At 39.9% G+C, this 27,899-nt stretch overlaps 1 protein-coding gene across 2 annotated transcripts in view; it reads right to left on the bottom strand.

Moving 5' to 3' along the window:
* The window catches only part of LOC134532972 (dystroglycan 1), a 531,384-nt gene that overhangs the window by 37,258 nt on the left and 466,227 nt on the right, over positions 1–27,899 (bottom strand). The window contains exon 1 of one of the 2 annotated variants that reach the window (XM_063370061.1): positions 7,797–7,988. The exons of the other annotated variant lie outside the window; for it this stretch is intronic. The gene's annotated coding sequence lies outside the window, so the exon portion shown is untranslated. Of the gene's footprint in view, positions 1–7,796; positions 7,989–27,899 lie in introns of those variants that run through there. 2 annotated transcript variants of the gene reach the window in all.

The following is a 27,899-nucleotide window of genomic DNA, read 5'->3' as shown; positions in this document are numbered from 1 at the left end:
GGTATGTAGAAGATTGTAATTTTGAATAAGGAATAGTTGTTTCTTCCAAAAATGGAGACGGAAATATCTTATCCTACGCATCCTTAACGCAGTTTAAATACGAAAGTCTATTCAAACATCCCTTTCTACACTTTACACTAAAAGACACGTAGTAATTGCGTACTTACGGAAATGGTGGATTTTATTTGCGCTGAGCTAGACAAAAATACCGTGTCAGAAGCTTATAAACATCATTATACTATCATGATTTAAATTAATTTAATAACACTCATATTTCACACCAGAAAGCTAACGAGGAAGCGGCTTATTGGACTACTCCTAAAAATGGCAAACATACGATGGCCATCAATTATTACAAGCTCTTTTTTTTTTAATCGACATGCTTAGAGAAATTCATGATTAAAAATTTAACATTTATTTATAAAATTCTCTGTGCGTGAACAAATTTAAGAGATTTCACTGAAAAACTTAAGTTACGAAAATCGTTAAAACTATAGGAATAGTGATATTGCCAGGGCACCAGTCTAATCATCTTTCGAAAACCACATTTTGACATGCGTTTCAGTTGTAACGTCGGGACCGCGAAATTTGTCGCGCTGACGTCACGGATGTGCCAAACGTGATTGATTATATATTATATATACACACACACACACACACACACACACACACATATATATATATATATGCGTTGCGCCCGTCACACTATTGTTGACTCCGGCTTCAAGAAACCCGTCCATCTAAGAACTTAAGAAAAACCACTCGATTTAAACGCTGCTCATGATGTTCCCGTGGGGAATGGTTATGAAAAGCATTTAAGAACTCGGTGATGGCGGATGAGTAATTCTGTTTCTGTATTTCGTTTTTAAACTCTATTTATTTGGAGAGTGAAAATTGCTAAACGCGTGTTTTCAGATTAACGTTTAGGCATGAAACATCTGGTACAGATTCTTGAAAGCACTCGAAGGATTTGCCATTACACCTTTCAATTTCTCAGTCATACAATGCTATGGTTACCACTCAAATCTCGCATGTCCCTATGCAAGACGATAAGACTGCGCGCCAGTCAGCCTTGTGCTCAGATGAGATGCCGCGCTAGAAGCACCAGCGAGCGTCGAAAAAAATATGCCTATGAGATGACCAGGCGAGCCAACCTAGCTTCATTGCGTTCAAAGAACATACTCTTAGATTGCAGTACAGAGCAAATGGCACCCACCGTTGCAAGGTTGATACTTCCCAGATTGTTAACAATAATTTTATTATTTTGCAAAATATAAATAGTTAACTATAAGTTTTTACAAATTTTAAATTTTACCAATTTGCGGATTTTTAGACCACAAGATTGTGCCTTTTGATAATTATTACAGTAGTTTCGGTATGTTAAGAAAGAAAAATATCCTAAACACCAATAATTATTTTACAAGAGAAACTATTTAGCAGCCGGTCACTATAAATAACAAGGCATTAATTAAAGTATATGGTCCAACAGAGGTCGTATTTTTAATATTGAAAGATATTAAAAAATCCATGACAAAAATGGTTGAAACCAAGATGACGTCTTTCTGATCAATTTTCTTAGAAGAGAAAATTGAATTTTATCAGAATATGCTCTTGTAGAAGTACAACAAGAAACTGTATTTTCCAAAAATATAATTCCTAATTTTACCCTTAAAAATGAAATTTTTCTTTAATACATTAATTTCTTTAAAATTATAAAGTTGTGTCTAAAACGTTTGTGCTCTTGTAGGTATCTGGCAAAAGAGCACACTGAAACAAGGACAGCACGGGTCGTTACCACAACGCCGAAATACCATAACGCCGAATGTTAAAATTGACCACAACGCCGACAGCTAGAAAACTGCTGTGAACCACAACGCCGAAATAACAACTGAATGAATTTGTGTGTGTTTCTTAAATGTACCTTAACGCCGAAATACCACAATCAAACCTAACCTTACCTAACCTAGCGTAATATAACCTAACCTAACTTAACCTAGCCTATCCTAGCCTATCCTAGGCTAACCTAACCTAGTCTAACTTAACCTAACCTTTGTGGCAATCCTGCAATTACATTTTTCGGCGGTAGTGTATTTCGGCGTTGTGGTAATTCGCCGTTGTGGTACACAGCAGTTTTCTAGCTGTCGGCGTTGTGGTAAATTTGGCATTTCGGCGTTGTGGTATTTCGGCGTTGTGGTGCGTTCCCGGAAGGCACTAACAGCAGACACGGTGCTCTGGGAAGAGAGAGAGTAAAAGCGCACTGCAGTCTGTGAGGTACCCGCGACGTCAGCAGCGGGTGCGATCGGCGCCACGCCACTTACCGCCGTCGCGTCGACCGACGGGGCGAGCAGCGCACCTGCTAACACGAGGTAACCAGCACAGGTGTGCGCTAGAGGCGCTAGAGGCGCTAGAGGCGCGGCGCGCAGCTGGCGGTAACAACAGCTGCTGTCGGCTCGCAGTGCGCATGTCCGCCGCAGGTATCGCACAGCTGACAAGTCTCGGGGCCAGACCTAACCCGAATGCGTCTACGTTTTTCTGTCCGAGCTAAGCCTGGTGTGGTTATCTGACCACGGACTTCAGTGGCGCAATCTGCGAGACCTTGTTGAGAACATGGCACGTCCATGGTAAGTTAGTCTCGTGCGGGCTTCCGCGAATCCGTTCAAGTTACACGTTTAGCACACTCCCGGGTCCAGACATGTTCCGATATAGCTTATCGGTATCCAACTTAGATAATTAGATAGATAAATGAACTTCCTTTGTGTATTTTTTTTCTCTCGTTGCGAATAAATACGTATCAGAAACTTCGGTGGGTAAATACAGATTTGAAAAGCAACTGTACCCGTCATCATTAACATTTCATCGAACGAATATCCCAGGAGAATATCATGTGACAGTTCCGTATATTGTGTTACAAACTCGGATCTTCTAGAATTCCTACTTATTAACTTTAAAAGGGTACGGAGAGAAAAAAACAGATGGCACGGACACGAAATCAACAATGGCTAGATTTTTGATAGTGACATTTCTAGGGCAGTGCACAAATGGCACTGTTTGAGGCGTAAATTGATAATAATATATTTTTTAAGATGTTTGCTGTTATGATTTAAAATCACCCAATGTACACTGAGAGACTTTGCAAGAAAGTGTTTGCGGAATGCATGGAATGCGAGTAGAAGATGGCGGATTGAACAGCCCGAAGGCTGGGGCGTATTAGGCGAGGTGATTCTGCAGTGGTTTTCCCTTGCCTTCCGCAGTATGGATGTGAAGCTATGGCGCAACGCGAGTCCTGCGACTCGAATGAAACACGCCCGAGCTAGGCAGGAGTGGAACCCGGAGCCTCTTGCCTCGCCGGCGGGAGCGTGACAACCCACGTCAGCGGTGTTTTGACTCTTCGGAAGGGGACTCTTGAAAATCTGGTTCTAGCCCTAATTTTGCTCATTTCATTGAATGTGACAGTTCGTGCACTAACGCGCCAGAATATAAATCCCTATTTTCAAGAAGCCGGCCCCTTTCAGCAACAACGGCGGTCCTATGGAGAGGTGGTGGGGACAATCTCCCCCCCCCCCCCCAAAGTAACCACCCTAACTAAAAGTAACTGGCATTATAGAAGAAAAAAACTTTGAAACAAGTAAAAAATGCGTTTAAGTATAACCTAACGAGCCATTACGAAGTTTCGAAATTCCTGACTCCCCATTTATCTGGGCGGTATTTCATACCTTCCGCCCAAAACCCTCAGGTCATCCGCTTTCCCTCCCTCCTTTTCCCTCAACCCCTCCCAATCATCCCTCCCCAAATTCTAAACTATGTCCGCCCTGAACAGCAACACAAATATGGCATAAGTGCGTTTGAAATGCGCCTAGTTCACGCGTATTAGCAATTACGGTCTTTTAATGATTAAGGTGCGAAAAAAGGGGGGAATTATAAAAGCCACCTTGAACGGAAAGTCGCCAAAACAATAGCGGGAATAAATGGACGGCGATTATCATTAGTGACCCGATTATCATTAGTGACCCGAATGCCAAACCTTAACTATTGAGAATTCATCGCCGTGCTTCAAGCGCGGAGGTTTTAGTGGTTCGTGAAGTGTAAATAATTACTTTAATTTCTGCCAGTTTTGAAAAAAAAATTGCTTTTGGGTACACAAGTTTATGATGAAAGGTTCTGTTATAATCTCAGTTCGTGATTTGAGCCCTTGAATCACTATTGCTAATCTCCGTCCAAATGAAGGAATAACGCTACTACGTACAAGTTTTTGCGAGTACGTTAATGCTCACTACTGTCACATAGCTGCAATAATGTTGTAACTATTTTGCTACGAATGAGAAAATTGGACTGATTCATGGTCCATCACCGTCCAAAACATTTCGAAAGCCTAAAAAATTTCTTACAAGTATACTGATTGGCAGTGCTGCAATTACGTTAGTAAAAATTCTCATCCATTAAATAATACTAAACTATTTGCAAAACTTTACAATAAGTTACTTCATCAACTAGATCCTCCTGCCATACTCGAGTACGTATATCCAAATCGTAAAATACACCTACCTCATAATTTGTAAGTCAACAGATTATAGCCTAATAAATAACTGACATCAGGAGTTAAAATGGCCTGAGGCTAGAAATCCTTCATTTATATCTTGCGGCTATTGATGTATTTTAAATAACAGCGAAATACGAGCTTGAAAAATTATGAAAATGAATATAAGTGATGACGGTTAAAAAAAATGCACTGAGTTAATTTTATACTTAAATAAGATTAGTATTTCGAAAGAGACTGCAATAAAAAGCATAAAAAAATTATACACACTGAAACAGTTTAATATAGGCTGGCCAGATTTTCAAATTCAATACTTGACAGAAACATAATTCATTGTAAAATATTCAAGAAAGATTGTCACAAATATTCTGTAAACAAATATAAGTAGAACATTAAGAAAATTGTATTCATTAGAATGAGTGGCACTTAGCAAAGATATTAAAAAAAAAAAAAAAAAAGGCACAGGAAATCTTACCAAGACAAGTTAGTGTAAAACCTACATAATTTAGGTTTGAGCATTACACTCTAAATATGCGAATCAAACTGGCCAACTGTTGAAAATGATCCAATTTAAATCTGTATGGAGCAGTTTAAAAAAAAAAAAAATTGCAGAGAATTTAACAGTTGATATTTTAGAGTGTGCCGAGTATTTCCTAACTATTGTTGATTCAATTTATACGTAGAGGCTATTCGTACTTTCATTAACGTGATATTACTGTTCCAAAAATAGTATAAATTATTCTGTAGTGGTACGTATAAAAAAACGGGGTTTTTCAGAAAACTTGGGTAAAGAAAAATAGTACTCGAGCGTGTAAGACCTTTCTCCTCCCGAACGACAACCCTGCAACTGTAGTCAGGGGCGCAACAACTAAATTTAAAAAAAAAAAAAAAAAGGGGGGGGGGAATATACCTTTTTATAAAGATTTATCGATCCCCCTATTGAAGCGGGGGGGGGGGGGGGGGCGTCCGGGTGTCCTCACCCAGAAAAATTTGTATTTCAAGGTGGAAAATGGTGCTATTTAAGCAGTTTTATTATCTAAAAATTGATTACACAGCACTTTCTTTGCCCCCGTTTGCCCCCACTTCAAGGTTTCAGAAGGGGGGGGGGGGCAAAATACCCTTGCCCCCCCTGTTGTTGCGCCCCTGACTGTAGTGCAAAAGTAGTCAGTCCCTCGCACTCCCATTTGTAACGGCTCTCCCGAGAAGACTTTGGACCCGAGCGACGATGGCTGATAACCCATGGCGGCGTCGGTCATCGCAGGAGGTTACGTCCGCGGAGCGAGGTCGGCGATGGACGTGCGACTGATGATTCATCGGCACCGAGTTGGTACCGACGTGCTAGAACCCATCGCGATGTAGCTGCAGTGTGCGTTTACTCTCTTTTTCCAATGCACCATTTCTGCCATTAGCACTGTCCTTGTTACTGTTTGCCATGTTGCCAGATATACACCAGAGAGCAACAATGTTTTAGACACAACTTTACGTGTTTTGTAAAGTAATATTTGGAACGAGGAATTTAGAAATAAATTTTCCTGTAAGGGCATCATCTAATTTATAAGTTGTCTTAACTGAAAGACGCCATATTGGTTTCAATTGTTTTTTTTTTAACGATTTTTAACACATTTAATATTAAGAACGTTTGCTCTCTTGAGCGTATCACATAATTTTATGGAATGCTTTGTTATTAATAGTGATCGACTTTTTAAATAATAATAATATGTTTAGCTTTGAACCTTTATTTGTCAGAATGACTAAAATTGAGAAACAAAACCCGTATATTAACTCTACTTTACGGTCTAAATAATTAAAAAAAAAAAAGTAAAACAAAAAAAAATATTATAACTAAATATGGCAACAAAAATATTTTAAGAAGCCGGCAGGTATCAATCTGGCAACAGTGGTCGCCACTTACTCTGTACTGCAATCTAAGCGTGGTTCAGACGTTTCAAGTCCGCGGCGAACAACCCGGCGGGTGAGTCCTAGAGCATGGGGGAAACTAAGGGGCGACGTTCAGCAAGTGTTTTTGTAACGGCCTGTACACAAGTCACGAACGTCAGCTACGATATCCCGAGTCAGGTTTCAAGGTTCAACGAGCAGGTCGAGCCGAAGGCTTGCGAAGAGACGGGAGAGGGGCCGAAGTCTGACTTACACAGGATGAAACGACCATTTTGTGGGTGCAGTTAGATGCCACGAACGATTGACATTTTCTCACAGCTAACTTTCTAGACGTTTTTAGTTCAGCAGCCAAAGATTCTTCCAGCGGTTCTGACCAGCCTAGTGCTTTGAAAACAAAACACTTTGATTTATTTAATCTAATAATTAGCATGGAATTACAGCATAATGAATTACACTAATTTGTAAAAAAAAAAGTAATCGTTCACGGCATACACAAAAAAGAACATTAATTTTTGGAATCCATCTCACGAGCTTCTGGATCCGCCACTGAAACTCTCATTACCAGCGGCGTACAAACCTCTTTCTTATATAGCTGAAACCTTTTCCCGTCAATCATATCTGTAAATCTCTGTACAATAATAATTTAAACAACCCAGCGTGACACCCATTCCAATTGATCACACGCGTTGGGACCAGTAATTTCACACTGAATTGACTTCTGACGGAAGGAACATACTTGGCAATAAATCAAAGAGTGTCCAGGTTAGCTGGGTTGCACTGCAGCGGGGGGCCAAGTGCTCGTGTGGGCGGGGAGAAACCAGATGTCCGCCCCCCCCCCCCCCCCCAGGCCGGACAAACTAGGCAACCGGGACGAGGAACCCAGAACCCAGAACCCAGGTGTGCGGCGCATGGACATTACTAAAACGGGACCGGTTTGCTCGGCTCCTCCCGTTGTCGCGAGGGGAGCGCATCATCGCACGCGCACACGTGCACGGTCGAACCGCCGCCGAGGCGTCCTCGCACTCGCTCAAACACGTCAGCACTCGCCACTTCTCATCCCTGGAGATCACGCACGTGGAACACACACGCTCAGCACGTCGATACGTGAAACATCCGCGGCTGTAGCTCCGTCCGCTACTGCAGAAGCCGTCAGTTGCATCTATCACAGAAGTCTTGTTCACGCTAGACAGACAGCCTCTTTGTACAAAGTTCCACCGGAACACCAGCCTTTAAATTCAGGTGTTAACTTTCGTTTTCCTAGTTACGAAGTCTAAAATAAGAAGCGGCGCACAGTTAAAACAAGCAGTCGCGAACGCGTTCAAAAACACACGTAAAACATCTACAAGAGTGGAGAAGAACAACTTACCAGCGAAAACTGGCTAATAGATCTGAAGTGTTGCGGTCCAAGCGCTTCGGAATACGCCGCTAATCCTCGGAGCGTGGATGCTGCAGAAACATTATTTTATATTCCCGTCACGCGCAGACAGACCAGACCACGGCGGACCGCACACAGTCACTAGCGCGCTCGCCAGCGTCCGGACGCACACTGTCGGAGGAGGGGAGAGCGGCCTGTCGGGGCGAAACATAAAAGGGAGGGGGGGTGAGGGGCGGCGAGGCGGGGCCGGACCGGCGCGCCGACTGGCGGCCGCCGCGCGAGTTACGGGCGGTGCGGGCGATGACGATCGCGTCACGCCACTCCCCTCGCGCGCTTCAGCTGGAACCGTTCCTCCGCGAGCGCTCCGCTCGACGGTGGCTGCGCCCGGGACTAGCACTCGCGTTATTAGCCGGGACCATGGCCGCGCGGACTAGCGATAATGCCGGAACTTTCAAATTCACTAAACATAGTTTCAACTAAAATAACGAAGAAAAATTCATATGATATGAAGTAAAACATATATTTTAAATAATGCTGCTCTACAGGAACAACAATAAACATGAGTTTTACAGTTTAAAAAAGTCGTTGATATCACGCTGCGTCAACCTAAATTCACCCAAAAATTTTTGAACGTTAGCGGATGAGCCGGAATAGTGCCGAAACCGACGAATGCTGAATCAGAGAGCGCACACTGGCTGAGATGCACACGATTATACACTTGAATTACACTAAAAATAGTAAATAATACTCTCAAATTATAATTAGGACTTATTTTTATAAATGATGTTTTTTCTTTCGTTATTGCTTATTATTGTGTGGCACCACGGACTCTTCTCCCCCATGAAATATATTGAATTACGAACAATTTACCCTCCCCCTCAAATCACCGGTTCCTTTTCCGTTTTGAGCTGGACACGCCCTTGGCTTTATGTACGGAAGAAAACCCAGGCGTGCATTCGGAAGTGACCGGACGGCCCGCTACAGACGCGCGCCTGGCCGAACTTCAGCGCTGCAACCCGCCGAGCAGGCGTGCGTCACTGGGCAGCGCGCGTGCCAGGCGGCGGAGTCGCGTCGCGCGTCGCGGCACTATTTTGGTCGCGGCCCTCACGCACGCACGCACACACTGCACCACGCATGCCTCGCCGCCCACCGAGGATTGCTCGCCGTCTGCACGCCCAAAGCTCGCGCCGACGTCCGTCATCGCAACAAAGCTAAATCATACCAAAGATTGGACGGCAATTTGTAATAGCGGAGAAGAGGGGTGGGTGCTATCACAACTTACACTTAATTTGAAATCAAACAAGTTGGAACATACAATTTGATTCTGTTTAAAGTTGTATGTTTTAAACTTAGCATAGTTCTAAAGTTTCGTGTTTCTAAGCTGTGGTTGTCTAAGTTGTGTTTCTAAGCTATGATAATTCCAAGCTTTCATTTTCTAAGTTGTGTGTGGGTCCCCAATAGCAATCCAGTTCGGCGTTGCGTAATCCTAAGTTACGTTTTTATAACTTATTATAGTATGAGTTGTGATAGTTCAAAGTTATAGTCTAGGTTATGACGTTTATAAGGTGTGTAGTTCCGCGTTGTGTTTTTAAATTACGTGTTTCTAAGCTATAACAAATCTAAGTTGTGTTTCTGGGTTGTAACAATTGCAATTTATGATTTTCTATCTAAGTGACGAAGTTAGTAATATATAAAAAGGAACTCCGTAAACTGAAGCCGGGGTGACAATTGGGATTGTTGGTCTTCATCTTGAATAGTGACGTCACGTTCGACATACTGGGTGACCTTGACCTTCAAAATGTGTAAATATTCGCCAATATTGGCCAAAAATTACCCCAAATTCACCTAAATTACTCATAATTTCCAGTGTTTTAACAAAAAAAAATCTAAAAAATATGAAATTTCAAAATTTTCTATTTTTGAAGAACACTTACAAAAAATATATACAAATTCGAAATATTAAATACCTCAGAGTATGTTTCCGTAAAATGAACTCAGTATCCTAAAAAAAAAGGCTTAAATATCTTTTTAAAAAATTTAAATTCAAGCCTCTGAGGCCATGACCTTGACATTGAACTGGCAGCAATGAAATACCCACGGGGTCAGGGGTGTGCCTACCTGTAATCACCTCCCGCAAGCCTCCTACTTACTGGTGGAGGAGGAGGAGGAGGAGGGAGGAGGGGGGGGTTGTCCTACGAGTGAGGGCACTCCCGGCGCGTTCTCGTCGACCGAGTAACTTGCAGGAACTTGTGCATTACCCGGACGAGAGGCCGCGAGGCGAACAAAAACAACGTTAAGGGGAAAGTTACCGCTCCGGGAAGCCATGGAGGTGCCGGGCAGAACTTCTTGGTCTTAAACGACCCGCGAGGAGAGACGAACCAGCGCATTAAAAAAAAAAAAATCAGGCAACCGAAAGAAAGTTCTTTTGAAGTTAAAAAAAAATCAGGCTGGGAAAACAAAGAATCCGAAGGGGGAGAAAAAAAGTTCGTTGTCTTTCTACGGCCTGGATGCATGGAAAATCGATTCCTTGTACCAACACACAAACCACGAGGAATGCCCTCTCGGAAGAAGAATTGGTGTCGCTTCTTACGAAAGAGTACACAAACGAACAAGTCACACGACTCAGCAACTCACCCACAATTCGTCACCGTTAGAGTTACGTACAGACAGGGTCTTGTGGTTGGTAGCCTAGCGCGATAAGGCATTCTAAGAGGCGCGCTATAAGATAAAAAAATATTTACTTATACGTACAAACAAATTATTGAAATCTAAAAATTTATTGAAACAAGTTGCCAAAAAGTAATTTATTACTAAAACATTTTAAATATGAAATAACGTTTTACCAAAGAGTATCATTTTTGTTTCAAAAATGTTCCACTGGCATATTCAATATGTCTCAGACTAAATGCTGAAAACAATGTGACATATCACTATATGATAGCTAGATCACTAACAATTGATAAGTAAGTTTTCCTGACATGATTATTGACGTCCTCTCTCTCTTCCCCCCCCCCCCCCCTCTTAATCGATAACACGCTTCTATGAGAACGTTTAGCACTGACTGTGGCTATTAGGCCTATTCGTTGAAATTCTGATGAAGAGTCCAATGCAGGTCTCAACACGTATTTTTTCTTAGTACATACGTTTTCAAATACAGTAGCTAAACAATGATGTTTTTTTTTTAATGTGTTCTAAAAAGAAGGTACGATAGGCAGAGCATTTTATAAGTTGTCATCTAGCACCGTATGAAATGTGTTTATATTTTCGTACGGAATGGAATTGTGAATATGATTACTAACAGTTAGTAGATGGAAACGATGCATTCGGAACGCAGTTGGCGTTATAATCCCTTGACGCTGTCACTTGCCGCCGCTGGGGCGCGGCTGCTCCCGTCCCGCCCCCGCCCCTCCCAGCCCGCGAGCAAACAGCGTCCCTCCCCGATAACCCCATCTGCAGTCCATCCCCCGGGTCGGGTCTTTCTCTCCACGTCGTCGAGAGATCCGAGGAGGAAGGGGGCGTGCCAGTCGCGGCGAAACCCAGCGAAGCGGTGAAGTCCAGATACACCGTACTTACGGCACACGTACCACACTATTGATTTTTTTTCCTACCGGGTATCACAATTTCGTCTCAGTCTTTATGACTCGCTCTCACACGCCATGATAAAAAGAATTTTTCATTACATGTATTTAAGTGCTATTTATACAATGTTAACTCGATACCTACTTTGAATTTGTCGTTCTGCCACAATATTTTCACCAGATATTCACGTCATGTAATATCGTGGGTGTAAAATGGCGCGCAAGTCTTTGTGGTTATCATCACTTGCGCGAAATTTTACACGCAAGATATCTATTGTTGCGGCCTATGTAATGTGGGGAGAACTGCTGGGTTCGTAAGTGATAGCCCAATTAAATTTTCGATTTCAGTTTTACTGAATACTAATCTTTAGATTAATACATAATTGAAGTTAAAAATGGCCAATCTCAAATCACTGGCACTTAAAAATGTTTATCCTCAAGTCACTCAATGTCTGTCAAGTTCTGCAGTTCGCACTCCTCACTGAAGCTAGGCTCAATAGTGGTTTTCTTTCCCCTTACCCGCCTGTCCACACACACAGTCTCGCGCCACTCAGTCACCGCACTCTCACGATTCAGTAGATATCCGCGTCGCACCACCAACAGGGAGGGTCTCTCACCCTCTTCGCCGATGTCACACTTCCCTTCGCTCGGAATCCGCTCGGAACTCTCGCCACATTGTCGCAGAACTCATCGCGGCTCTCTCGCGGCACACTCCGCCGCTGAACTCTCGCCGCACTCGCAGCACTCACCGGTCCTCACCGTTGCGGGGACTCTGTCACCAAAACTGTCGCGGAGGCCGGCGTGGTGCCCTTCTCGAACCGACGAGAGCAGCTGTAACGAGTCGCGTCATCCCGGGCCGACTCGACGCCCGAAGCATCAAGAATAGCGTCAGCTGCTCACGCGACTTCACGCGGCGGCCCGCGGAATCTCCAAGGCTGCTCAGCGATAGAAAACGGCGGCGAAGAAGGACGATGCGCGGGGAGCGGAGGGGGGAGGGGGTAGCGACGACCCTTGTAATCCAGCCAGAAGCGCGTGGCATGCCTTACGTCAGTCGACCGCGCGTGGCTTTTCTACCTTTACGTTGGAGAACTGAAGTCCACGCGCAGGCCTCAGCTGGACTCGTGACTAGAGACCTGCTAGAATTTCCTTAATATCTGGCACCAGGATAGACTCCTCAATATTGTGCACAACCGCCTGTCTACTGACGCTTCCACATTTTAACCTCTATCAGGACTAAATTAGATTCGTTCCTGTGATTTACGTGATTTTGCTATTCGCTTCTAGAAGCGAAGATAGGAAATGAGAGTTCTAGCCTAGGAACACACCGCCATCTTGTGTGGCCTTTAACTTGACCCTCGAACCTAGCGCTTGCCCTAGAACTCGCCTATTTCACTTCACTCGTATAACAGTTATAGGTTTGTATTTAACCTTCACACACTTATGCTATATTCATGGATATTTATTTAGCACAAAGCTGTATTTCAAAGAAACTCAACAACATCCAGCTGAGAATTGCGTGCAAACTCTATAGTGCGCTGATAAAATTAAGGCTTTCAAAAACGATAAGAACCTTTTTTTAGATTTTCAAACTTTAATTCCAAGGGCATTTTTACCAATATTCAATAGAACACAACCCCAGGATTATTATTATTATTTTAGTTAAAATTTGATGTGGTTATTGCGGGTATACAAACTCACTAGTTCTAAAGACGCCATGCCTAAAGTGGAACTAAAATCCAAGAGTTTCATAGTCAGAAGGTACGTACTCCGACCACAACACCACAGACACCAGCGCAAGACAAAGAGAGAAAAATCACTACGCAATGCAGATACCTCGTGTACGTCTGCATTATACATTAAAAAAAAAGCAGAACAGTGACATGCAAATCACTCGCTACTTGGGCAGGAGGGTACTTCACATGCAACTGCACACGGCTCTATGGGTACTGACTTACTCGCGTGAGTTCTGCTCGAGGCAGTAGCGGATCCAGAGGGGGGGTTAAGGGGCTCAAGCCCCCTCCAAAAGCATCTGGGTCCACTATTGTTTTAGTGTTTGCCTTGATAAAGCCTAGCCTCAGCTGGGTCAAGCCCCTCCCAAACCAAAATCCTGGATCCGCCACTGGCTCGTGGGTTCAGGCATGCGCCGGTTGCGAGCGCATTCATTCGAGGAACTACGCATCGCAGATGATTTTTAGGCGCGCACGCCCCTCCAACGCAGCGCGGCAACGGCAGATACATTTCAGGATGCGGCACTTTTACTCCCCCTCCCTCCCTCCCTCGAGCGGTAAATCCGGCAGTACGCAAATGGGACACGGGAGCCGCAACCCGCGCACACGGCGCGAGTGGAGAGGCCACTCGACCGCGCGTCCCGGAGCGACGCCAGCGCTCCGCCGCGCCGCGGCCAACCCGCGCACTACACTCTCTCGCTCTCTCCTCCCAAACATCACTCTACTGTTGCCACATGCACACTGCCCGGCTTAACTTTACAATCATTATTTTGTATACTATCGACAATAATAAATGTTAATATCACTTTCATTTTACTATTTGTAATTATTATAAGACAATAAAATAGTGTTCTTTGGTATTATTATTATTATTATTATTATTATTATTACTACTAGCTGCCCGACCCGGCTTCGCACGGTTATACCAATTGAAAAAAATTAAGCCACACCTCCCATTTACGGTAATGGTAAATAAAAAAAATTCAGTGAAAATGTATTACAATGCTGTATAATGTACCGGAGAGAAAATGAATAGCACCGATGGTTTCCCGACTCGTGCACGCAAGGTACAACTGATGTACCCGTACTTCGCTACGGCAGTCTACAGGCAGATCACTCTTGCGCCGCTCATTCTACATGCCCCTCCTTGTGGGTACGCCACTGCCGCGCGATGCCCGTTGCCATGGAGATGCAGAAGGCATGAACAATGCAAAATCCTGTTCTCATGCACACAAAGTACCCACTGTTGCCTTGTTTTAACCACCCATGGGATCTAATTTCGGAAAATGTCATCCTGTGTAACATAAGGAACATTACTGTGAAGTTACAAATCTGTAAAATATATATACTTGAAAAAAAAGGGCAATTTTTGATATTTAAAGTACCCGCAAAATTTCAACGGTGATGAGGACTGCACTAACAATGAAATTGTCTATGCCATAGAGACGAATGAAGCATCAACAAAGCAACAGCCGTTGCCATGGTGATTTCCTACCAAAAACTGGAAATTTTGATATATTACGCCCCCGAAACTCCCCTTGGGATCGGATTTCCACAGAATCTGTTCTTAGTGAGCGTCTACATCACAAAATGAGTAACTATGCTAAATTTCAAGTCAATCGGGTGTATAGTTTTAGAGATCTCGTGATGAGTGAGTCAGTGAGTGGTATTTCGCCGGCGCCATCTACTTAAAATGTTGGTTTGTCCTGAATTTTTCCTGAATTTTCTTTGCTATAAACCTCACGGAGCCCGAGACCTTTCCAATGACTGCAAAACCGTGGAAATCGGTTTGTGCGGTCTGGTGTTATAGCGTCAGGAAGGAAAACCCGACTTATTTTTATATAGTAGATTACCGTAAATGGGAGGTGTGGCTTATTTTTTTTCAATTGGTATAACCGTGCGAAGCCGGGTCGGGCAGCTAGTACAGTATATATATTCAAAGGCGTAACTGAAGTCCAAATATAAAACCGGTACCGTAAAACGGGGTGAGAATGTGACTGCATGGGTGAGAATGTGACAACACACATTTCTGTCCTTGAGTGCACTCCTGGTGAGTCACAGCAAAGTTATTTTTTCGATCGATTAATCGTTGAATTCTTTAGATTTCGATACATGCGATGGAAGTGTTTTTGTTGTCATACTATCTATGGCCTATTTGTATGAATTTTTTCTGCAAAGTTGGGAAATAAACGTGTTGTTTAAATATAGAAAAAGTGTTCCAGAAAAGGGATATTCCGATGTTTCATACATAAAGGTAAAATTGGTTTTTGTTAACTACAATTAATACCAAGTTATTTGCTGTATAAATTATCTGAATATTATGAAACTGTAATTTTTGAAAGAAGGTTAAGTAAAAAATGTGCATTTGAAGGGGTGAGAATGTGACATCAGTGTCACCAATTCCAATTTTAAAAAGTCACAAAATCCCTCATAACATAGACAAGATATTCAAATTATCAGAAAGACTAACTAAAATAAATAATTTAAGATTTTAGAAAGACTTATAACTTTATGTTAAATGCTTTATCAGCGACATTTTGTAAGATTGTTTATTTATCAATGTTCTTTGGTATTGATGTTTTTGTTCATTCTTTCAGAATTACCTACAGTTTTTACCTGGTAGTTGTTTCCAGTATGCCACGCAATTACAAAAAAAAAGTTGGCGGCAGAACGTATCGTAATTAGACAGATGACCAATTAAAGGCTGCAATTGAAGACATTAAATCTAAAAGAGAGAGTCTACGTTCAGCTTCTGAAAAGTCTGTTAACATTTGATTTCTATCATAATTAATTTTAAAGTTATTGTATAAAATATTAGGAGCACAAAGATAATGTTAATCGTTTAAATTTTCAGATATGGGATCCATAAAAACACTTTGTGGAAAAAAATGCATGGCGAATTGTCATCCAAAACAGGCGGACAACCTGTACTAACAGAGGAGGAAGAAAACGTAATTGTTGCTCATCTCATCACTGTTGCAACTTTTGGCTTCCCCTTCACCATTTTGGATCTTCGATTGGTGGTCAAATCATACCTTGACAGGTTAGGGCGAATTGAAAGAAGATTCCAACGTAACTTACCAGGTAAAGATTGGGCAGATTTGTTTTTGAGACGCCATAAAAAGGAGCTAACTCAGCGGACAGCTCGTCCCATTTCACGAGTTCGTGCTGCATTAGATAAGGATGTTATTGTTGAGTATTTTAACCATTTAGGCAACAGTATTGATGGAGTGCCTCCTTCTCATATATGGAACTATGATGAGACGAATATAACGGACGACCCTGGAAATAAGAAAGTACTCGTCAAGAGAGGAACCAAATATCCCGATCAAATTAAAAATTCCACTAAGGCTTCAGTTTCTGTAATGATGTGTGGGAATGCAGCAGGGGAAATGGCCCCACCTTATGTCACCTACAAGGCTGAAGGACTCTATCAAAGTTGGACTGAGGGAGGACCACGTGGCACACGCTATAATCGCTCGAAAAGTGGTTGGTTTGATGCTAGGATATTTGAGGATTGGTTTGAGGGATTGATGCTCCCTATACTAAAAAAGCAAGATGGTGTTAAAATTTTAATAGGAGATAATTTAAGTTCTCACATAAATTATCATGTTGTTGAACTGTGTGAAGCTAATAACATAAGGTTTGTAGCATTGCCTCCCAATTCCACACACTTGTTGCAGCCATTAGATGTAGGGTTCTTTAGACCAATGAAGGGAGCATGGAGGAACATTTTAAATGAATGGAAAGAAAGTGACCAAGGTAGGAAGCTGAGAACAATCCCCAAAGAGAGTTTTCCTGTTTTTCTAAAAATGTTAGTTGAAAATCTAAAAGAGAAGAGCAGCCAGAATTTAAAATCAGGTTTTCAAGCATGTGGCATAGTTCCTCTAAATCAGGACGCTGTTCTCAAAAAAAATGTTGGCAACGAGATGGCTTCAAGTGATCTCCGTGAACATGTGGCAGAGTCCTTTCTGAATGAGATGGAAAAGAAAAGAAAATCAGTTGTTTGTGTTGTGCAAAGGAAAAGGAAGAAAATTGATGTGCCACCTGGAAAAGGTTTCACCACCGCTGACATTCCTCACATGATCCAATCTCAACCTACCACTCTGATGGAAATTCAAGAGCAGCAACCTTCCATCTCTGGAGTAGTTCAAGAGATTCAGCAGAAGCCTCGTCAAACGAGCGGGACAAGGAAAAGGAAGGCCATAAAAAGGAAACAAAAAGATTTCTCATCTGAAGAGGAAGAGGAGAGTGAGAAAATAATTGATGATGAAAGTGAAGACAGCGTAACAAGCAATTTTTTTCAAGATTCTTCTAATTCTTCTGAGGAGGACAAGTCTGAGGATGAACAAGAACCCCTCACTCCAGCACCTGTCTCTGAACTGCAGTACGTAAAAGGAGATTATGTAGTGGTGACATATGAGGGAAAAAATTATCCTGGTATTGTCATTGACCTGGATGATGATGATATTCATGTATCGACTATGATTCCCTGTGGAAAGTACTGGAAATGGCCAGAAAAAGTCGATTCAATTTGGTACAAACGTCATGCTGTTTTATTCAAAGTTCCCCCACCTCGACAAATAAGTAAAAGAGCAGTGTTTTGCATAGACATGAAGCCTTAAATACACGTTGATGAATTGTAAACATTTTGTATTAACTTTATAATTGTATTGTGTCAATGTATGGTCTGTATCAGTAAATCACTGTATCGTAGTTCATTGTATTAAGCTAAAATGTTTTTGTGTATGTTTAACTTTATTTTTTCTTCAATGAACATGTGTTTTGTGGTCTAAAATACATTGATTACTTATTTTTGTAAAGCAAAATGTAATTTATGGGGTTAGAATGTGACACTACTAACTTAGCAGCAAATATAATACAATATTGCTAACGTCACATTCTCACCCCACTCATTGGGGTGAGAATGTGACAAACAATTGTTTTAATAAAAACATTTTAAATCCATTTTTGAAAATTGATATTTTCAGAAAAGTAAGAAAAAGGTGTTATCCATCATAAATAAAATTTTCAGTCCATAAATATAAATACTGTAGTTAGGGCAGGTCAAAAACTAAGAAACCTGTCACATTCTCACCCCGTGTTACGGTATAAAACATCCGTGTCGGGTCGACCATAATTTTTTTGTACACCTCCCGACATTAGAAGAAACACGAGTTTCCCGCAAGATAGCTCACAGGTATTACCAAAAATCTGATAACAAAAACGGTTGAAACCAAGATTACGTATTTCAGTTAAGTTTCCTTAGAAGTAAGAATTGAATATTATAAGATGATGCCCTTGATGAAATACAACCAAAAAATATATTTCCAAAATTCTTATTTCAAAATTTCCTCATAAAAGTAAAAAAAAAAAATTAAAAATTCAATACATTATAAAGTTGTGTCTAAAACGTTTGTGTTATTTGGACTTATCTGGCAACAGAACACACCGAAGCAAGGATAATGCTAACAGCAAATACCGTGCATTAGAAAGAGAGAGTAAGTGATCATTAAAACGCACAACGAAACCAAGGATGCGATTCAGCGGTGGACATGGACCGCGCTGCGCAGTAAACAATTGTGGCGCCAAAAACTGAACGGTTTATCTTCCAATATAACTGTCTAAAACGTGTGTTATGGCTGAAGCAGCTGGCGCGGTATTGGGGTCGTAAAACCTCACAGTAACTCTGTATGGACGAGTTTCAAAGGAAGTAGGTTTTTGAGTATTTCATAACTGGTGCAATTCGATATTTTCTGCGATGAATTACTACTTTACATTTAATAACTTGAACAGCCCGAAGAGGGCCTCAAGAAAGAACAAAGACGAAGTGGGAAGAGCAGATAGTTCAAGGAATGCACAAGAGGGGAACCGAGTGAAGGAGGAAGAATAGTGGAGGGACAGAGGAAGATGAAATCATTTTACTTTGCTAGACAACAAAACCATGCATTTGTTGGAATACAGTTCTTCAAAAAAACACATAGGTACAAATCATAAGACAGTGTTGGTCCCGTGCGCATAATTAGCCATACTTTCGATACCTAACAGACAAAAAAATAATGTTGATACTGAATTCACTATGGTGATACGCAGTGAGGCTAAACAACCATCGCATCTTTGCTTTCTGACAGCAACTTACGTTTTATGAGAATACCTAGGGAAAAACCAGGAAGTTTTGAACAATACTCCTCGTCTTTTTCCGTCAGCTCCTACTTCACGATCTTCTGGCTCCGCTACCGATTATAAGTGACGTAATTATTAGAGCCGATTTCGCCTGACGTGCTGAAGAATCAATAAGGCGAATTTGTCTGATAAGGTTGTAAGTGCCAACTACCGAAGCGTAAATAATTAAGGCTGGTCAAGACATTAAATCATTTCATGGAATAAAAAAGTATGGAACTCCTAGTTGATGTATACATGACACACATTTGTTTGGTGTATGCATTAAAAAATTTCAAATTTTTATAACATTAATTTTTTTGGATTTATTAAATTTTCAATTCTGTAATTGAATTCGTGCAAATGAAGAAAAATATTTAACTTCAGATGACAAGAAAATAGAATCTGGTGTACGATATTGTTTGCGAGGGTGATGTCAAATTTGTATTCAGTAAAAGCCATTAGATCATTTTTGGCATCATATTTAGTGTTACATAATTTTTTACAGAAAAGTTTGGGCTATATTCAACCTACGTTATAAAATTAATTGAGTTTTATTTCCAATTAATATTTAGCCATTGCCCTAGCCTCGAAAGTATAATTTCCAGTGGTATATGGTTTGTAAATGTACGAGTGAAAACGTAGTTGTGGTCCACGAATAACCGGAGGCATGATTGGGTCTCGCGCGAGACTTGGAAATCGCCTCCGTTACCAGCGCGCGACCTGTCAGCCTGTGACTGTACGCTGGCGCTCCAAGCGAGATGTCTTGAAACTACTACCAGCTCTCGCTTGGGCAGCCAGTCTCCCGGGAAAAAATTCCACTTTCGCGCGCATTTTGTGAAGTGTGAGTCGTACGAAGTGGTTTTGTAGGCAGAGTGGATCTGAAACTGTAAAACATGTCCAACAGAAAAAGGCAGCCGAGAAGCATTTTGAAGAAAAGTAAGAAATCTAAAATCATGCGGCAGTTGTGGAAGAAGAAAAAAGCCAAGGCCGAAACCGGAACATGTTTTACAAATTCGAGTTAAGTCATACGCTCGTTTAGGTGTATATTTATTCATACATTATTCAGGGTTTCAGTATGCTAATGAATTTTGAAAAAAAAAAGTTTTCTCAGCCAATAGCCTAATTTTCTTTTGCAACTGTGATTCAGGTGTATCGTACTTGTAAGTTTATAAATTATATAAAAAAAGAGAAACTGGAAATGTTTATGCTATATTTCGTAATTTTCTGTATGCAATAAGAAAAATAAATTATTCGAAATTTAAAAAAATTATATTTTAAGAAAGATGTAAAGAAACTTGAAAATATTCCGAATACGAGCTTGTAACTACCGAAATTGTAGAAAAATTATCTTTAAGTTATAACACAATCTCACTATCTAATTACTCTTAATAAATAATTAATTTATTCATTGAGTAAACTGCAGTTATATCTTTTTTTACCTCATTATGACAGTACTAACAAATCGCGTTATAATCTCTGCTAACTTTTTCGGGTCAAGGTTACGTAACAAAAAACTGGACAAAAAGTTACTCGTATGAGGTATCCAGTTACCATGTTTCCATTTCGTTTTCTAAACGATTTCGAAACACTTTTCGAATTGAATACGCTCATGTATACAGTACCTATTTAAATCGAACAGTCAAAGTCGGGCATCCCAAAAATGAGTAAATACCAGCTCGACTAGGGTGTTAAATTTACCTAACTCATTTGGTTATCGTATTGAAATCCTTTTGAAACTAAACGCGTGCATTTTTTTGCGTAAAAGATTTACCTTTAGCCATTAAAAATAATTTAAAAATAGATACTTATTGAATATTATTGAATATTATTGAAGTTTCACGTCATTTTCTGTCGTAGATAACAAAATACAACCGTGACAAACAGAAGAATCAGTACATTGGACGACAGTATTGAAACGTTATCAGATCAGATCGAAATTTCATATGTGAATGGGTATCGTACTCAGACGAACGTGAATAAACTATTTTTAATGCATGTAAATTTAGTAATTAAGCGCTAGTTTCGAGTTTAATAAACTGACAATTTACTAAAAATGGTCTAAAAATGATTTTGAAAAAAAAAATACAAAATTGCACAGTTTTCGTTACACAAGCAGATACAATTTAGAAAAATCCAGGCTTCAGGTTGCAAATCTAGAAGATAATGAGTTTGCAGCTGCAGCTAAGGTGATACTGAAATTTCGCGACCCATTACAAGGCACATGTGCAACAGTTGAAAGAATTAATCTTGCTGCTCCATTTAATGCCAATGTATTTTTCATGTCAGTGTAGAAATAATGTATGTAAACGCAATACAAGATACCCTATCTATGTTATAGAATAATCTGTCCAACACAAAGTACTATTATGTGTACTTCTATTTTTAGTTTTTGGTGTAAGGATAACAATTTTAATCACTCCACTGTACTACAGTCATGTGTGGTTGAAATTGCACAACTGCCTAGCCATTCGTTTGAATTTTTCGTCCATCATTCAAGTCAAATTTCCCTTGGCCAACGACTCAGTCTCATAATATAGCTGTGGGTTGGCTTGTAACGCGTAATGGCCTAGGTCTCCGCGGCGTGAATGACCTGCATATCAGCTGACGCCGGGTAGGGGCTGGGCGGACCGCCTCTCAAGGTCACCGTGGCAAGAATTACTAACCCCTCCCGTTGCAAAAGTTTCGTGCGGGAGAAATATTCACACCAAAATGCGCTCTGCTCGTCTCATGACAACGAAAAAAGGAGTTTTGGGGAGGAGGGGAGGGCGCGGCGGCTTTGTCTTGAATTATTGTGTTACACTACTGAGTATAAATACAGGAATCTTTAGAACTGTTTAGCTTGAAACGAAATTATCCTGAAACTATAAAATAAAAGTAAATACTGCATATTTTCTTGGCATCGTTTGATGTTTCGTTACTTATTATGGTGCGCGTTGTTTGCTAATGAATCGGATTGCCCCTCCCCCCCTTTATCCTTTTGTAATAAAATAATTATGGTGAACAAAAAATAATAAAAAGGCCGCGTTGGCTGGCGCTAGAACGCAGGTTTACCATCTATGCAATCCAGGTTAGATTCCCGTCGCGGCTTGGTCACACGGATTTCCGCATGTAGCAATCGCTATTGGTCGGCGGGGTTTCTCGGAGATATGCCTGTTCCCTGTCCCTGCGTCACGGCGCTCGCACCCTGTGCACCTCGACCATCTCGGGCATTATTCACGATTGGCTGGAAGCTGCAGGTCTTTTCCTCGCGTGGGTCGGCCCGCCTCACTAACGTGCCAACCTCCATTCACTGCATCCTTAGACTCCGCATCAGGCTGTAACTACAACACGATTTTCAAATTTAAACCGAAGTATTTGGTAAAGTGTAATAAAGACATAATTTTCATTAAAACATTTTATTTTTGCTGACTCTTGCAGTAGTTTGTATTGTAGTAATTACTGCGAAATCGTTGTTACTGTTTATACCCAGCAATTAGATTATTTTTTAAAATATTTGTGTTATTCTATTAACTGCATTCCTTTACACAGAATAGTTTTCTGATTTTGTTTTTTTAAGGTTAAATTGCAGCATATAATGTACTTGTACGTAAGTGTGTATCATCAACTGCGTAACTTCATTGGTTTTGTGTCCTCCCAAAGAAAAAGCCTTTATATGCCTCTGTAAAAAGGCAAGCTACACTCATATAGTTGCTGTAAGAATTTTGAAGCCTAACACGCACATAAATGAATAACGCAAATTTTCGTTGTTATTTTTTACCTCAATGTTGGAATGTACTTTTTTCTAGAAATAATTTTTTATTGGAACGCTTGAATAATTATACACCGTTTCTGTCACATTTATATTAACTTACTAATTTTTATCACTATACAGGTCAAACGAAGAATTACGCAGCGAAGAAACAATCTTGTCACTTACAAAAGTTTCTCTTGAAGAGCAAAAGCAGTCGTGTGATAATCAATTGAGTTTACTAGAAAGTAGTGGCTTTGAATATATATACTGTATAGAAGTCGCGAGTGGATAGGATTTACTCTACGTTTTTCAGAAGCGTATGATGAGCAGCTTGGGAACTTCACCGCTGCAGTGCGCTGCCGTAACGCCCTGTATCGTCTTAGTTGTTATTTACACGTTAGAGTGCAGCACTGTCGCCCGCTGTCATTCCCCGCACCCCCCATGCATCATTCACTGCAGCTCAAGGTCGTTCAACATGAGGGGGAAGGGGTGTTTGAAGAGTTTGACACTTGTCCGCTAGGGACCACCACAAGTCGATGCCCTAGAGATGGTGGCGATTGCGGCGGTGAATTAACCAACTACCTCAAAACCGTATTAGAAATTTTAACCTGGGCTGGCGACTTCTATACAGTATATATATTCAAAGGTAGTGGTGAAGAAAGCGAGTTTCCTGATTTTATTGTTGAGCACGACATTAATTACATTTTCTTGGAAGAGAGGCTTCGAGGAAACAGATGTGTGAATATTGCCCATCTAATGAAAGAAATGGCTCTACTGGAAGACCATAAGAAAATATGTACGTTAGGGAAATTTGTTTTCATGTCAGAAAGTCGCAGTGGCCTCTTTTCGACTTGGACATTCCAGTGTGATACATGCAACCAAACCAAATAAATTACATCTCACGAACCGGAGTATTGTGACGACATCAATGATGCTCTGGTTTGGGGTGCTATATCCATAGGGATTGGACACAGCCTAATCAAAGAGCTACCATCTGTGATGGACGTGCCTAACATTTCTGAAGAAAAATTTCGATCTCACGAATCTTCAATTGAAGAGGTAAGATTAAAATGTAAAACAATTCGCGTAAAATATTATTTTTCTAGAAAGGATGTTTGTTTTTTAGTGGTGCCATGTTATTCATTATCCCATGTCACTTTTTTATTGCCACATTAATGTGGTAGGAGGGCAAAATAGGATGCTCAGATATAAATACGTAGTTCTATAGTAGTATTGGATATATATATATATATATATATATATATATATATATATATATATAGAAATGAATGTTTTTAATTTCAAACAATACTTAGTTTCACACACTAACATGTGTTTGTTCTGTCCGTTCCTTTGTACGAAATAAAATATTTTAAAATAATTTCCTTATCCAAACATCTGTTTGGTTGTTCCTACATCATCGACATCGCGCGTAATAAACATCTTTGCAATAACAATTACGTACATCGTGGTAGAGGCAAATAAATATTTTGTTTTCAGTAAATAACGAAGCACCCTGTTTAGGGGTTTTGGTGACAACCAAATCAGTTTTATGAGTACCGGCCTGCATTTACATGGAAATAGTATTGGTCATTTTAAGTATCTTGGTTCGGATAGGCCTTTACACATTGAAGATTTGTTCGGAACTTCTGTGTAAATAAAAATTATTTGTTGTTTATTTATTTAAAAATTATTTATTGTGTTTGTCGATGTTTTTATTTAAACTTCATTAAATAATAAAATGGGAAGATGATATAGTTTCTACGAAAATAAGATAATAAATGAAACGTGGATTAACGTACACACGCTAATACCATTTAAGCGATAATATACATCCATTAATAACATTAAATTTTTAATAAGCATTTTAAACCGGCATTATCTCTTATAAACTGACTCCTAAACACGTGGTCCCAGACTAGAAGTTCGATTAAACATCCTACAGTTTATTTTTATAGTGATGCAACATATAAGGTTTATTTTACACTGTGTACGAACATGTATGGCCATGTTCAAATCCTTAATATTTTATGAGCATAAAATTATTTGTGAATGCAGCCATAAACATCACCTAAGCTGTGTGAAAACAAACATTCCATTTTTGGGGCAAATCATAATTTAATTTAAACAGCAATATATTTATTTCACACAATTCAACGTATTATTTTGTTGATAGGGAAAATTATGATCCTCGAAATCATTTCTTTCTCTCAGTGATGGTCAGTATTGTAGGTCCCATCGTTTTCCATTGCACATAATCATGCATGCCATGTAACATTGACATTTTTACTTACATTTAATTAAGTTAAATAACTTACGCTATATAGGCCTATGATAATAAAGTACTGACAAATGTAATTCTAACTGGAATCAACACATAAATAACATTAAATACGTCTGGTGTGTTTGGTTAATAATATATATATATTTTATATTTGTTATCTCTTGTTTGTCTCTTCGACGTCAGTAATAGCGTTTTGTAGTACATCTTGTGTGTAGGGTGTTTCTTTTCATTCTTTTTCTTTATGTTATCTGCATTGTGGGAGGCACTTTTTGTCTCACGCTGTTCAATGGCACCATATATCATAAAATAAATAAATAAGTGATTATTATTTTATCTGTGTTGTTTCTGCCATATTTGAATTATGCGGTTTGAGGTGAAAATGCTGTACTAATGGTTATTATCAAAGTTTTTCTACGTAATAAGCAGTTTCCACATGTACATATGTACATATCGCGTAAAACATTTTAATGTACTTGAGTTATTCCCTAAAAATAATAAAACAGGATCTAAAGAACTACTAAACTCATTTACAAATATCGTTATTAGTATCATTGCGCATGCGATGCTAAAAAAATTACAAGATAATTACAAGAAATCGCATTTGTTTAAAACAACGAGGTCTAATAGTTCAGTTAAATATTAACTCTCTTTAAAAATATGCTGCAATATTTTAAATGAAGCAGCATAACAATGGTAATATGTTCGTACAATTTAATACTTTTTAGATATTTTATTCCTTCATGGATTCGTTGCATGCTCATCAACTCAGAATTGTCACAGGCTATATTTAACTACCGGAAGGTGTCTTAGTGGAGCTACCCTTAGCTCTAAAACAAATTACTTACCATGAAACAAAACCATCTTTTAAACACATGTATATTGGAATATTCATATCTATTCCTTTCTTTTTACAGGCCATGCAGGAAACAAGATGTTTTAGTTGAGCCATTGCTATCCAGTAGTGATGTCGGGCATGTGTCGTTTTGCCTAAAGGCGTTTTGCCTAATTTTAGGCAAAACGCCGTTTAGGCAAAACGCCGTTAGGCAAAACGCCGTAACGAATTCATGTTTAGGCAAACCACCGTTAGGCAAATCGCCTGTTACTCGTGATGTCGGCTAAGAAATTGTTGACACAACAGAAAATGGGCACAATGACTTATCTGAGGAGTCTGATGGTGACTTACCTAAGTTGATAGTTGAAAAAGACGACTATCACATTCCTGTCACCAAACAGCTGTGTGATAATAGATGTGTCGATATTGCACATATAATCTAACAAATGGAATCACTTAAATCCCACAAAAAGGAATGTACCATGGGAAAATTTAATTTCCACAAAGAAACCCGTTCGGTTTTTTTTATACATGGCAATTTGTATGTGCATCCTGCGACCAAGTTCAACACATAACTTCTGACAATAAAAACCAGGCTGAAGATATCAATGATGCTGCTGTTTGGGGAGCTGTGACCATTGGAATTGGCTACAGTCAACTCGAAGAGATATTTTCCGTTATGAACACTCCCGTTATGACATGAGACATTTTGAAAACACGAAACTTCAATTGAACAGGTGTTACAATTATTATCAATGATGATTACGTTTCTTTGCCTAGTGCATTGCACACGTACTTTGCGTTTCCATGAAAGAAATAATACCAGGTTACATTCCATTGCATTATATTGTAGAACAAATATCACCAAACTACTAAGTGTAATAGCCTCAGCATTAATAAATAACGACACACTAATTAACACGAATATTATGAACGTTAAGAATAAGCATTACTTATATGAACTTAAATAAATGTAGTTAGCCAACAACAGCATTATATTTTCCTTCAATACTGAAATCATTTTTACTTTGATATTAATGACTTTCAGGCCTGGGAAAAATATCTGACAGCAAAAATGAACGCAGCAGGCGTTCAAAAAAATTGCTGAAGAAAACGGCCAAGATTTATCTTGCCAGTTATCCCAAAATAAGCAGGAAAAATATCAGTACCTCACTTTGCAAGTATGATCACCGGTTTTCCGTGTGCAGCACAACTATCACAGAGGGGAAATGTTGAATTGTCTGGTGCATTTGTTTTTTATTTACAATATATTTTCTTACTTAAAATATTTGTCAATGTGCCACTCTATATTAGTGTTGTAGTGACAACTACAAAGTACTTTTAATATTTTCAAAACGGCGCTGACGAGCGGCGAGATGCAAATGATGCGTCACCGCTCAGACTCACGGCGTTCACCGCGTCTCTCAAACACCAAACATCTCAAGTGGTATTTGTCCAGAAACCCGGATTGCCGCTGAGAGATGTCGGCGTGCTATGTGTAACTGACTGACACATCAATGATATCTCTAACTACCTTATTACATTAAATATGTAATGTATTTTCGTGTTAGCTTGTGCGCCATCCTCTAAAAATAGTTATTGCATAAATCGGGTAACGTTAATAAAACATGATTTTAAAAAAAATGTCATTACATGTATTAGCGTCACCCTGCTCACCTAGGCTAAATGCGATGACACCTCTGTAATATTGAATGTAGACAAAAAGCAAATAAAGAATTTATGCCTATAACTATAAAAGTTATATAAGCTTACATATTGCA

Source organism: Bacillus rossius, chromosome 6 (assembly GCF_032445375.1).
Source record: "Bacillus rossius redtenbacheri isolate Brsri chromosome 6, Brsri_v3, whole genome shotgun sequence".
NCBI lineage: Eukaryota > Metazoa > Arthropoda > Insecta > Phasmatodea > Bacillidae > Bacillus > Bacillus rossius.
This window is presented reverse-complemented; position numbering and strand designations above follow the sequence as displayed.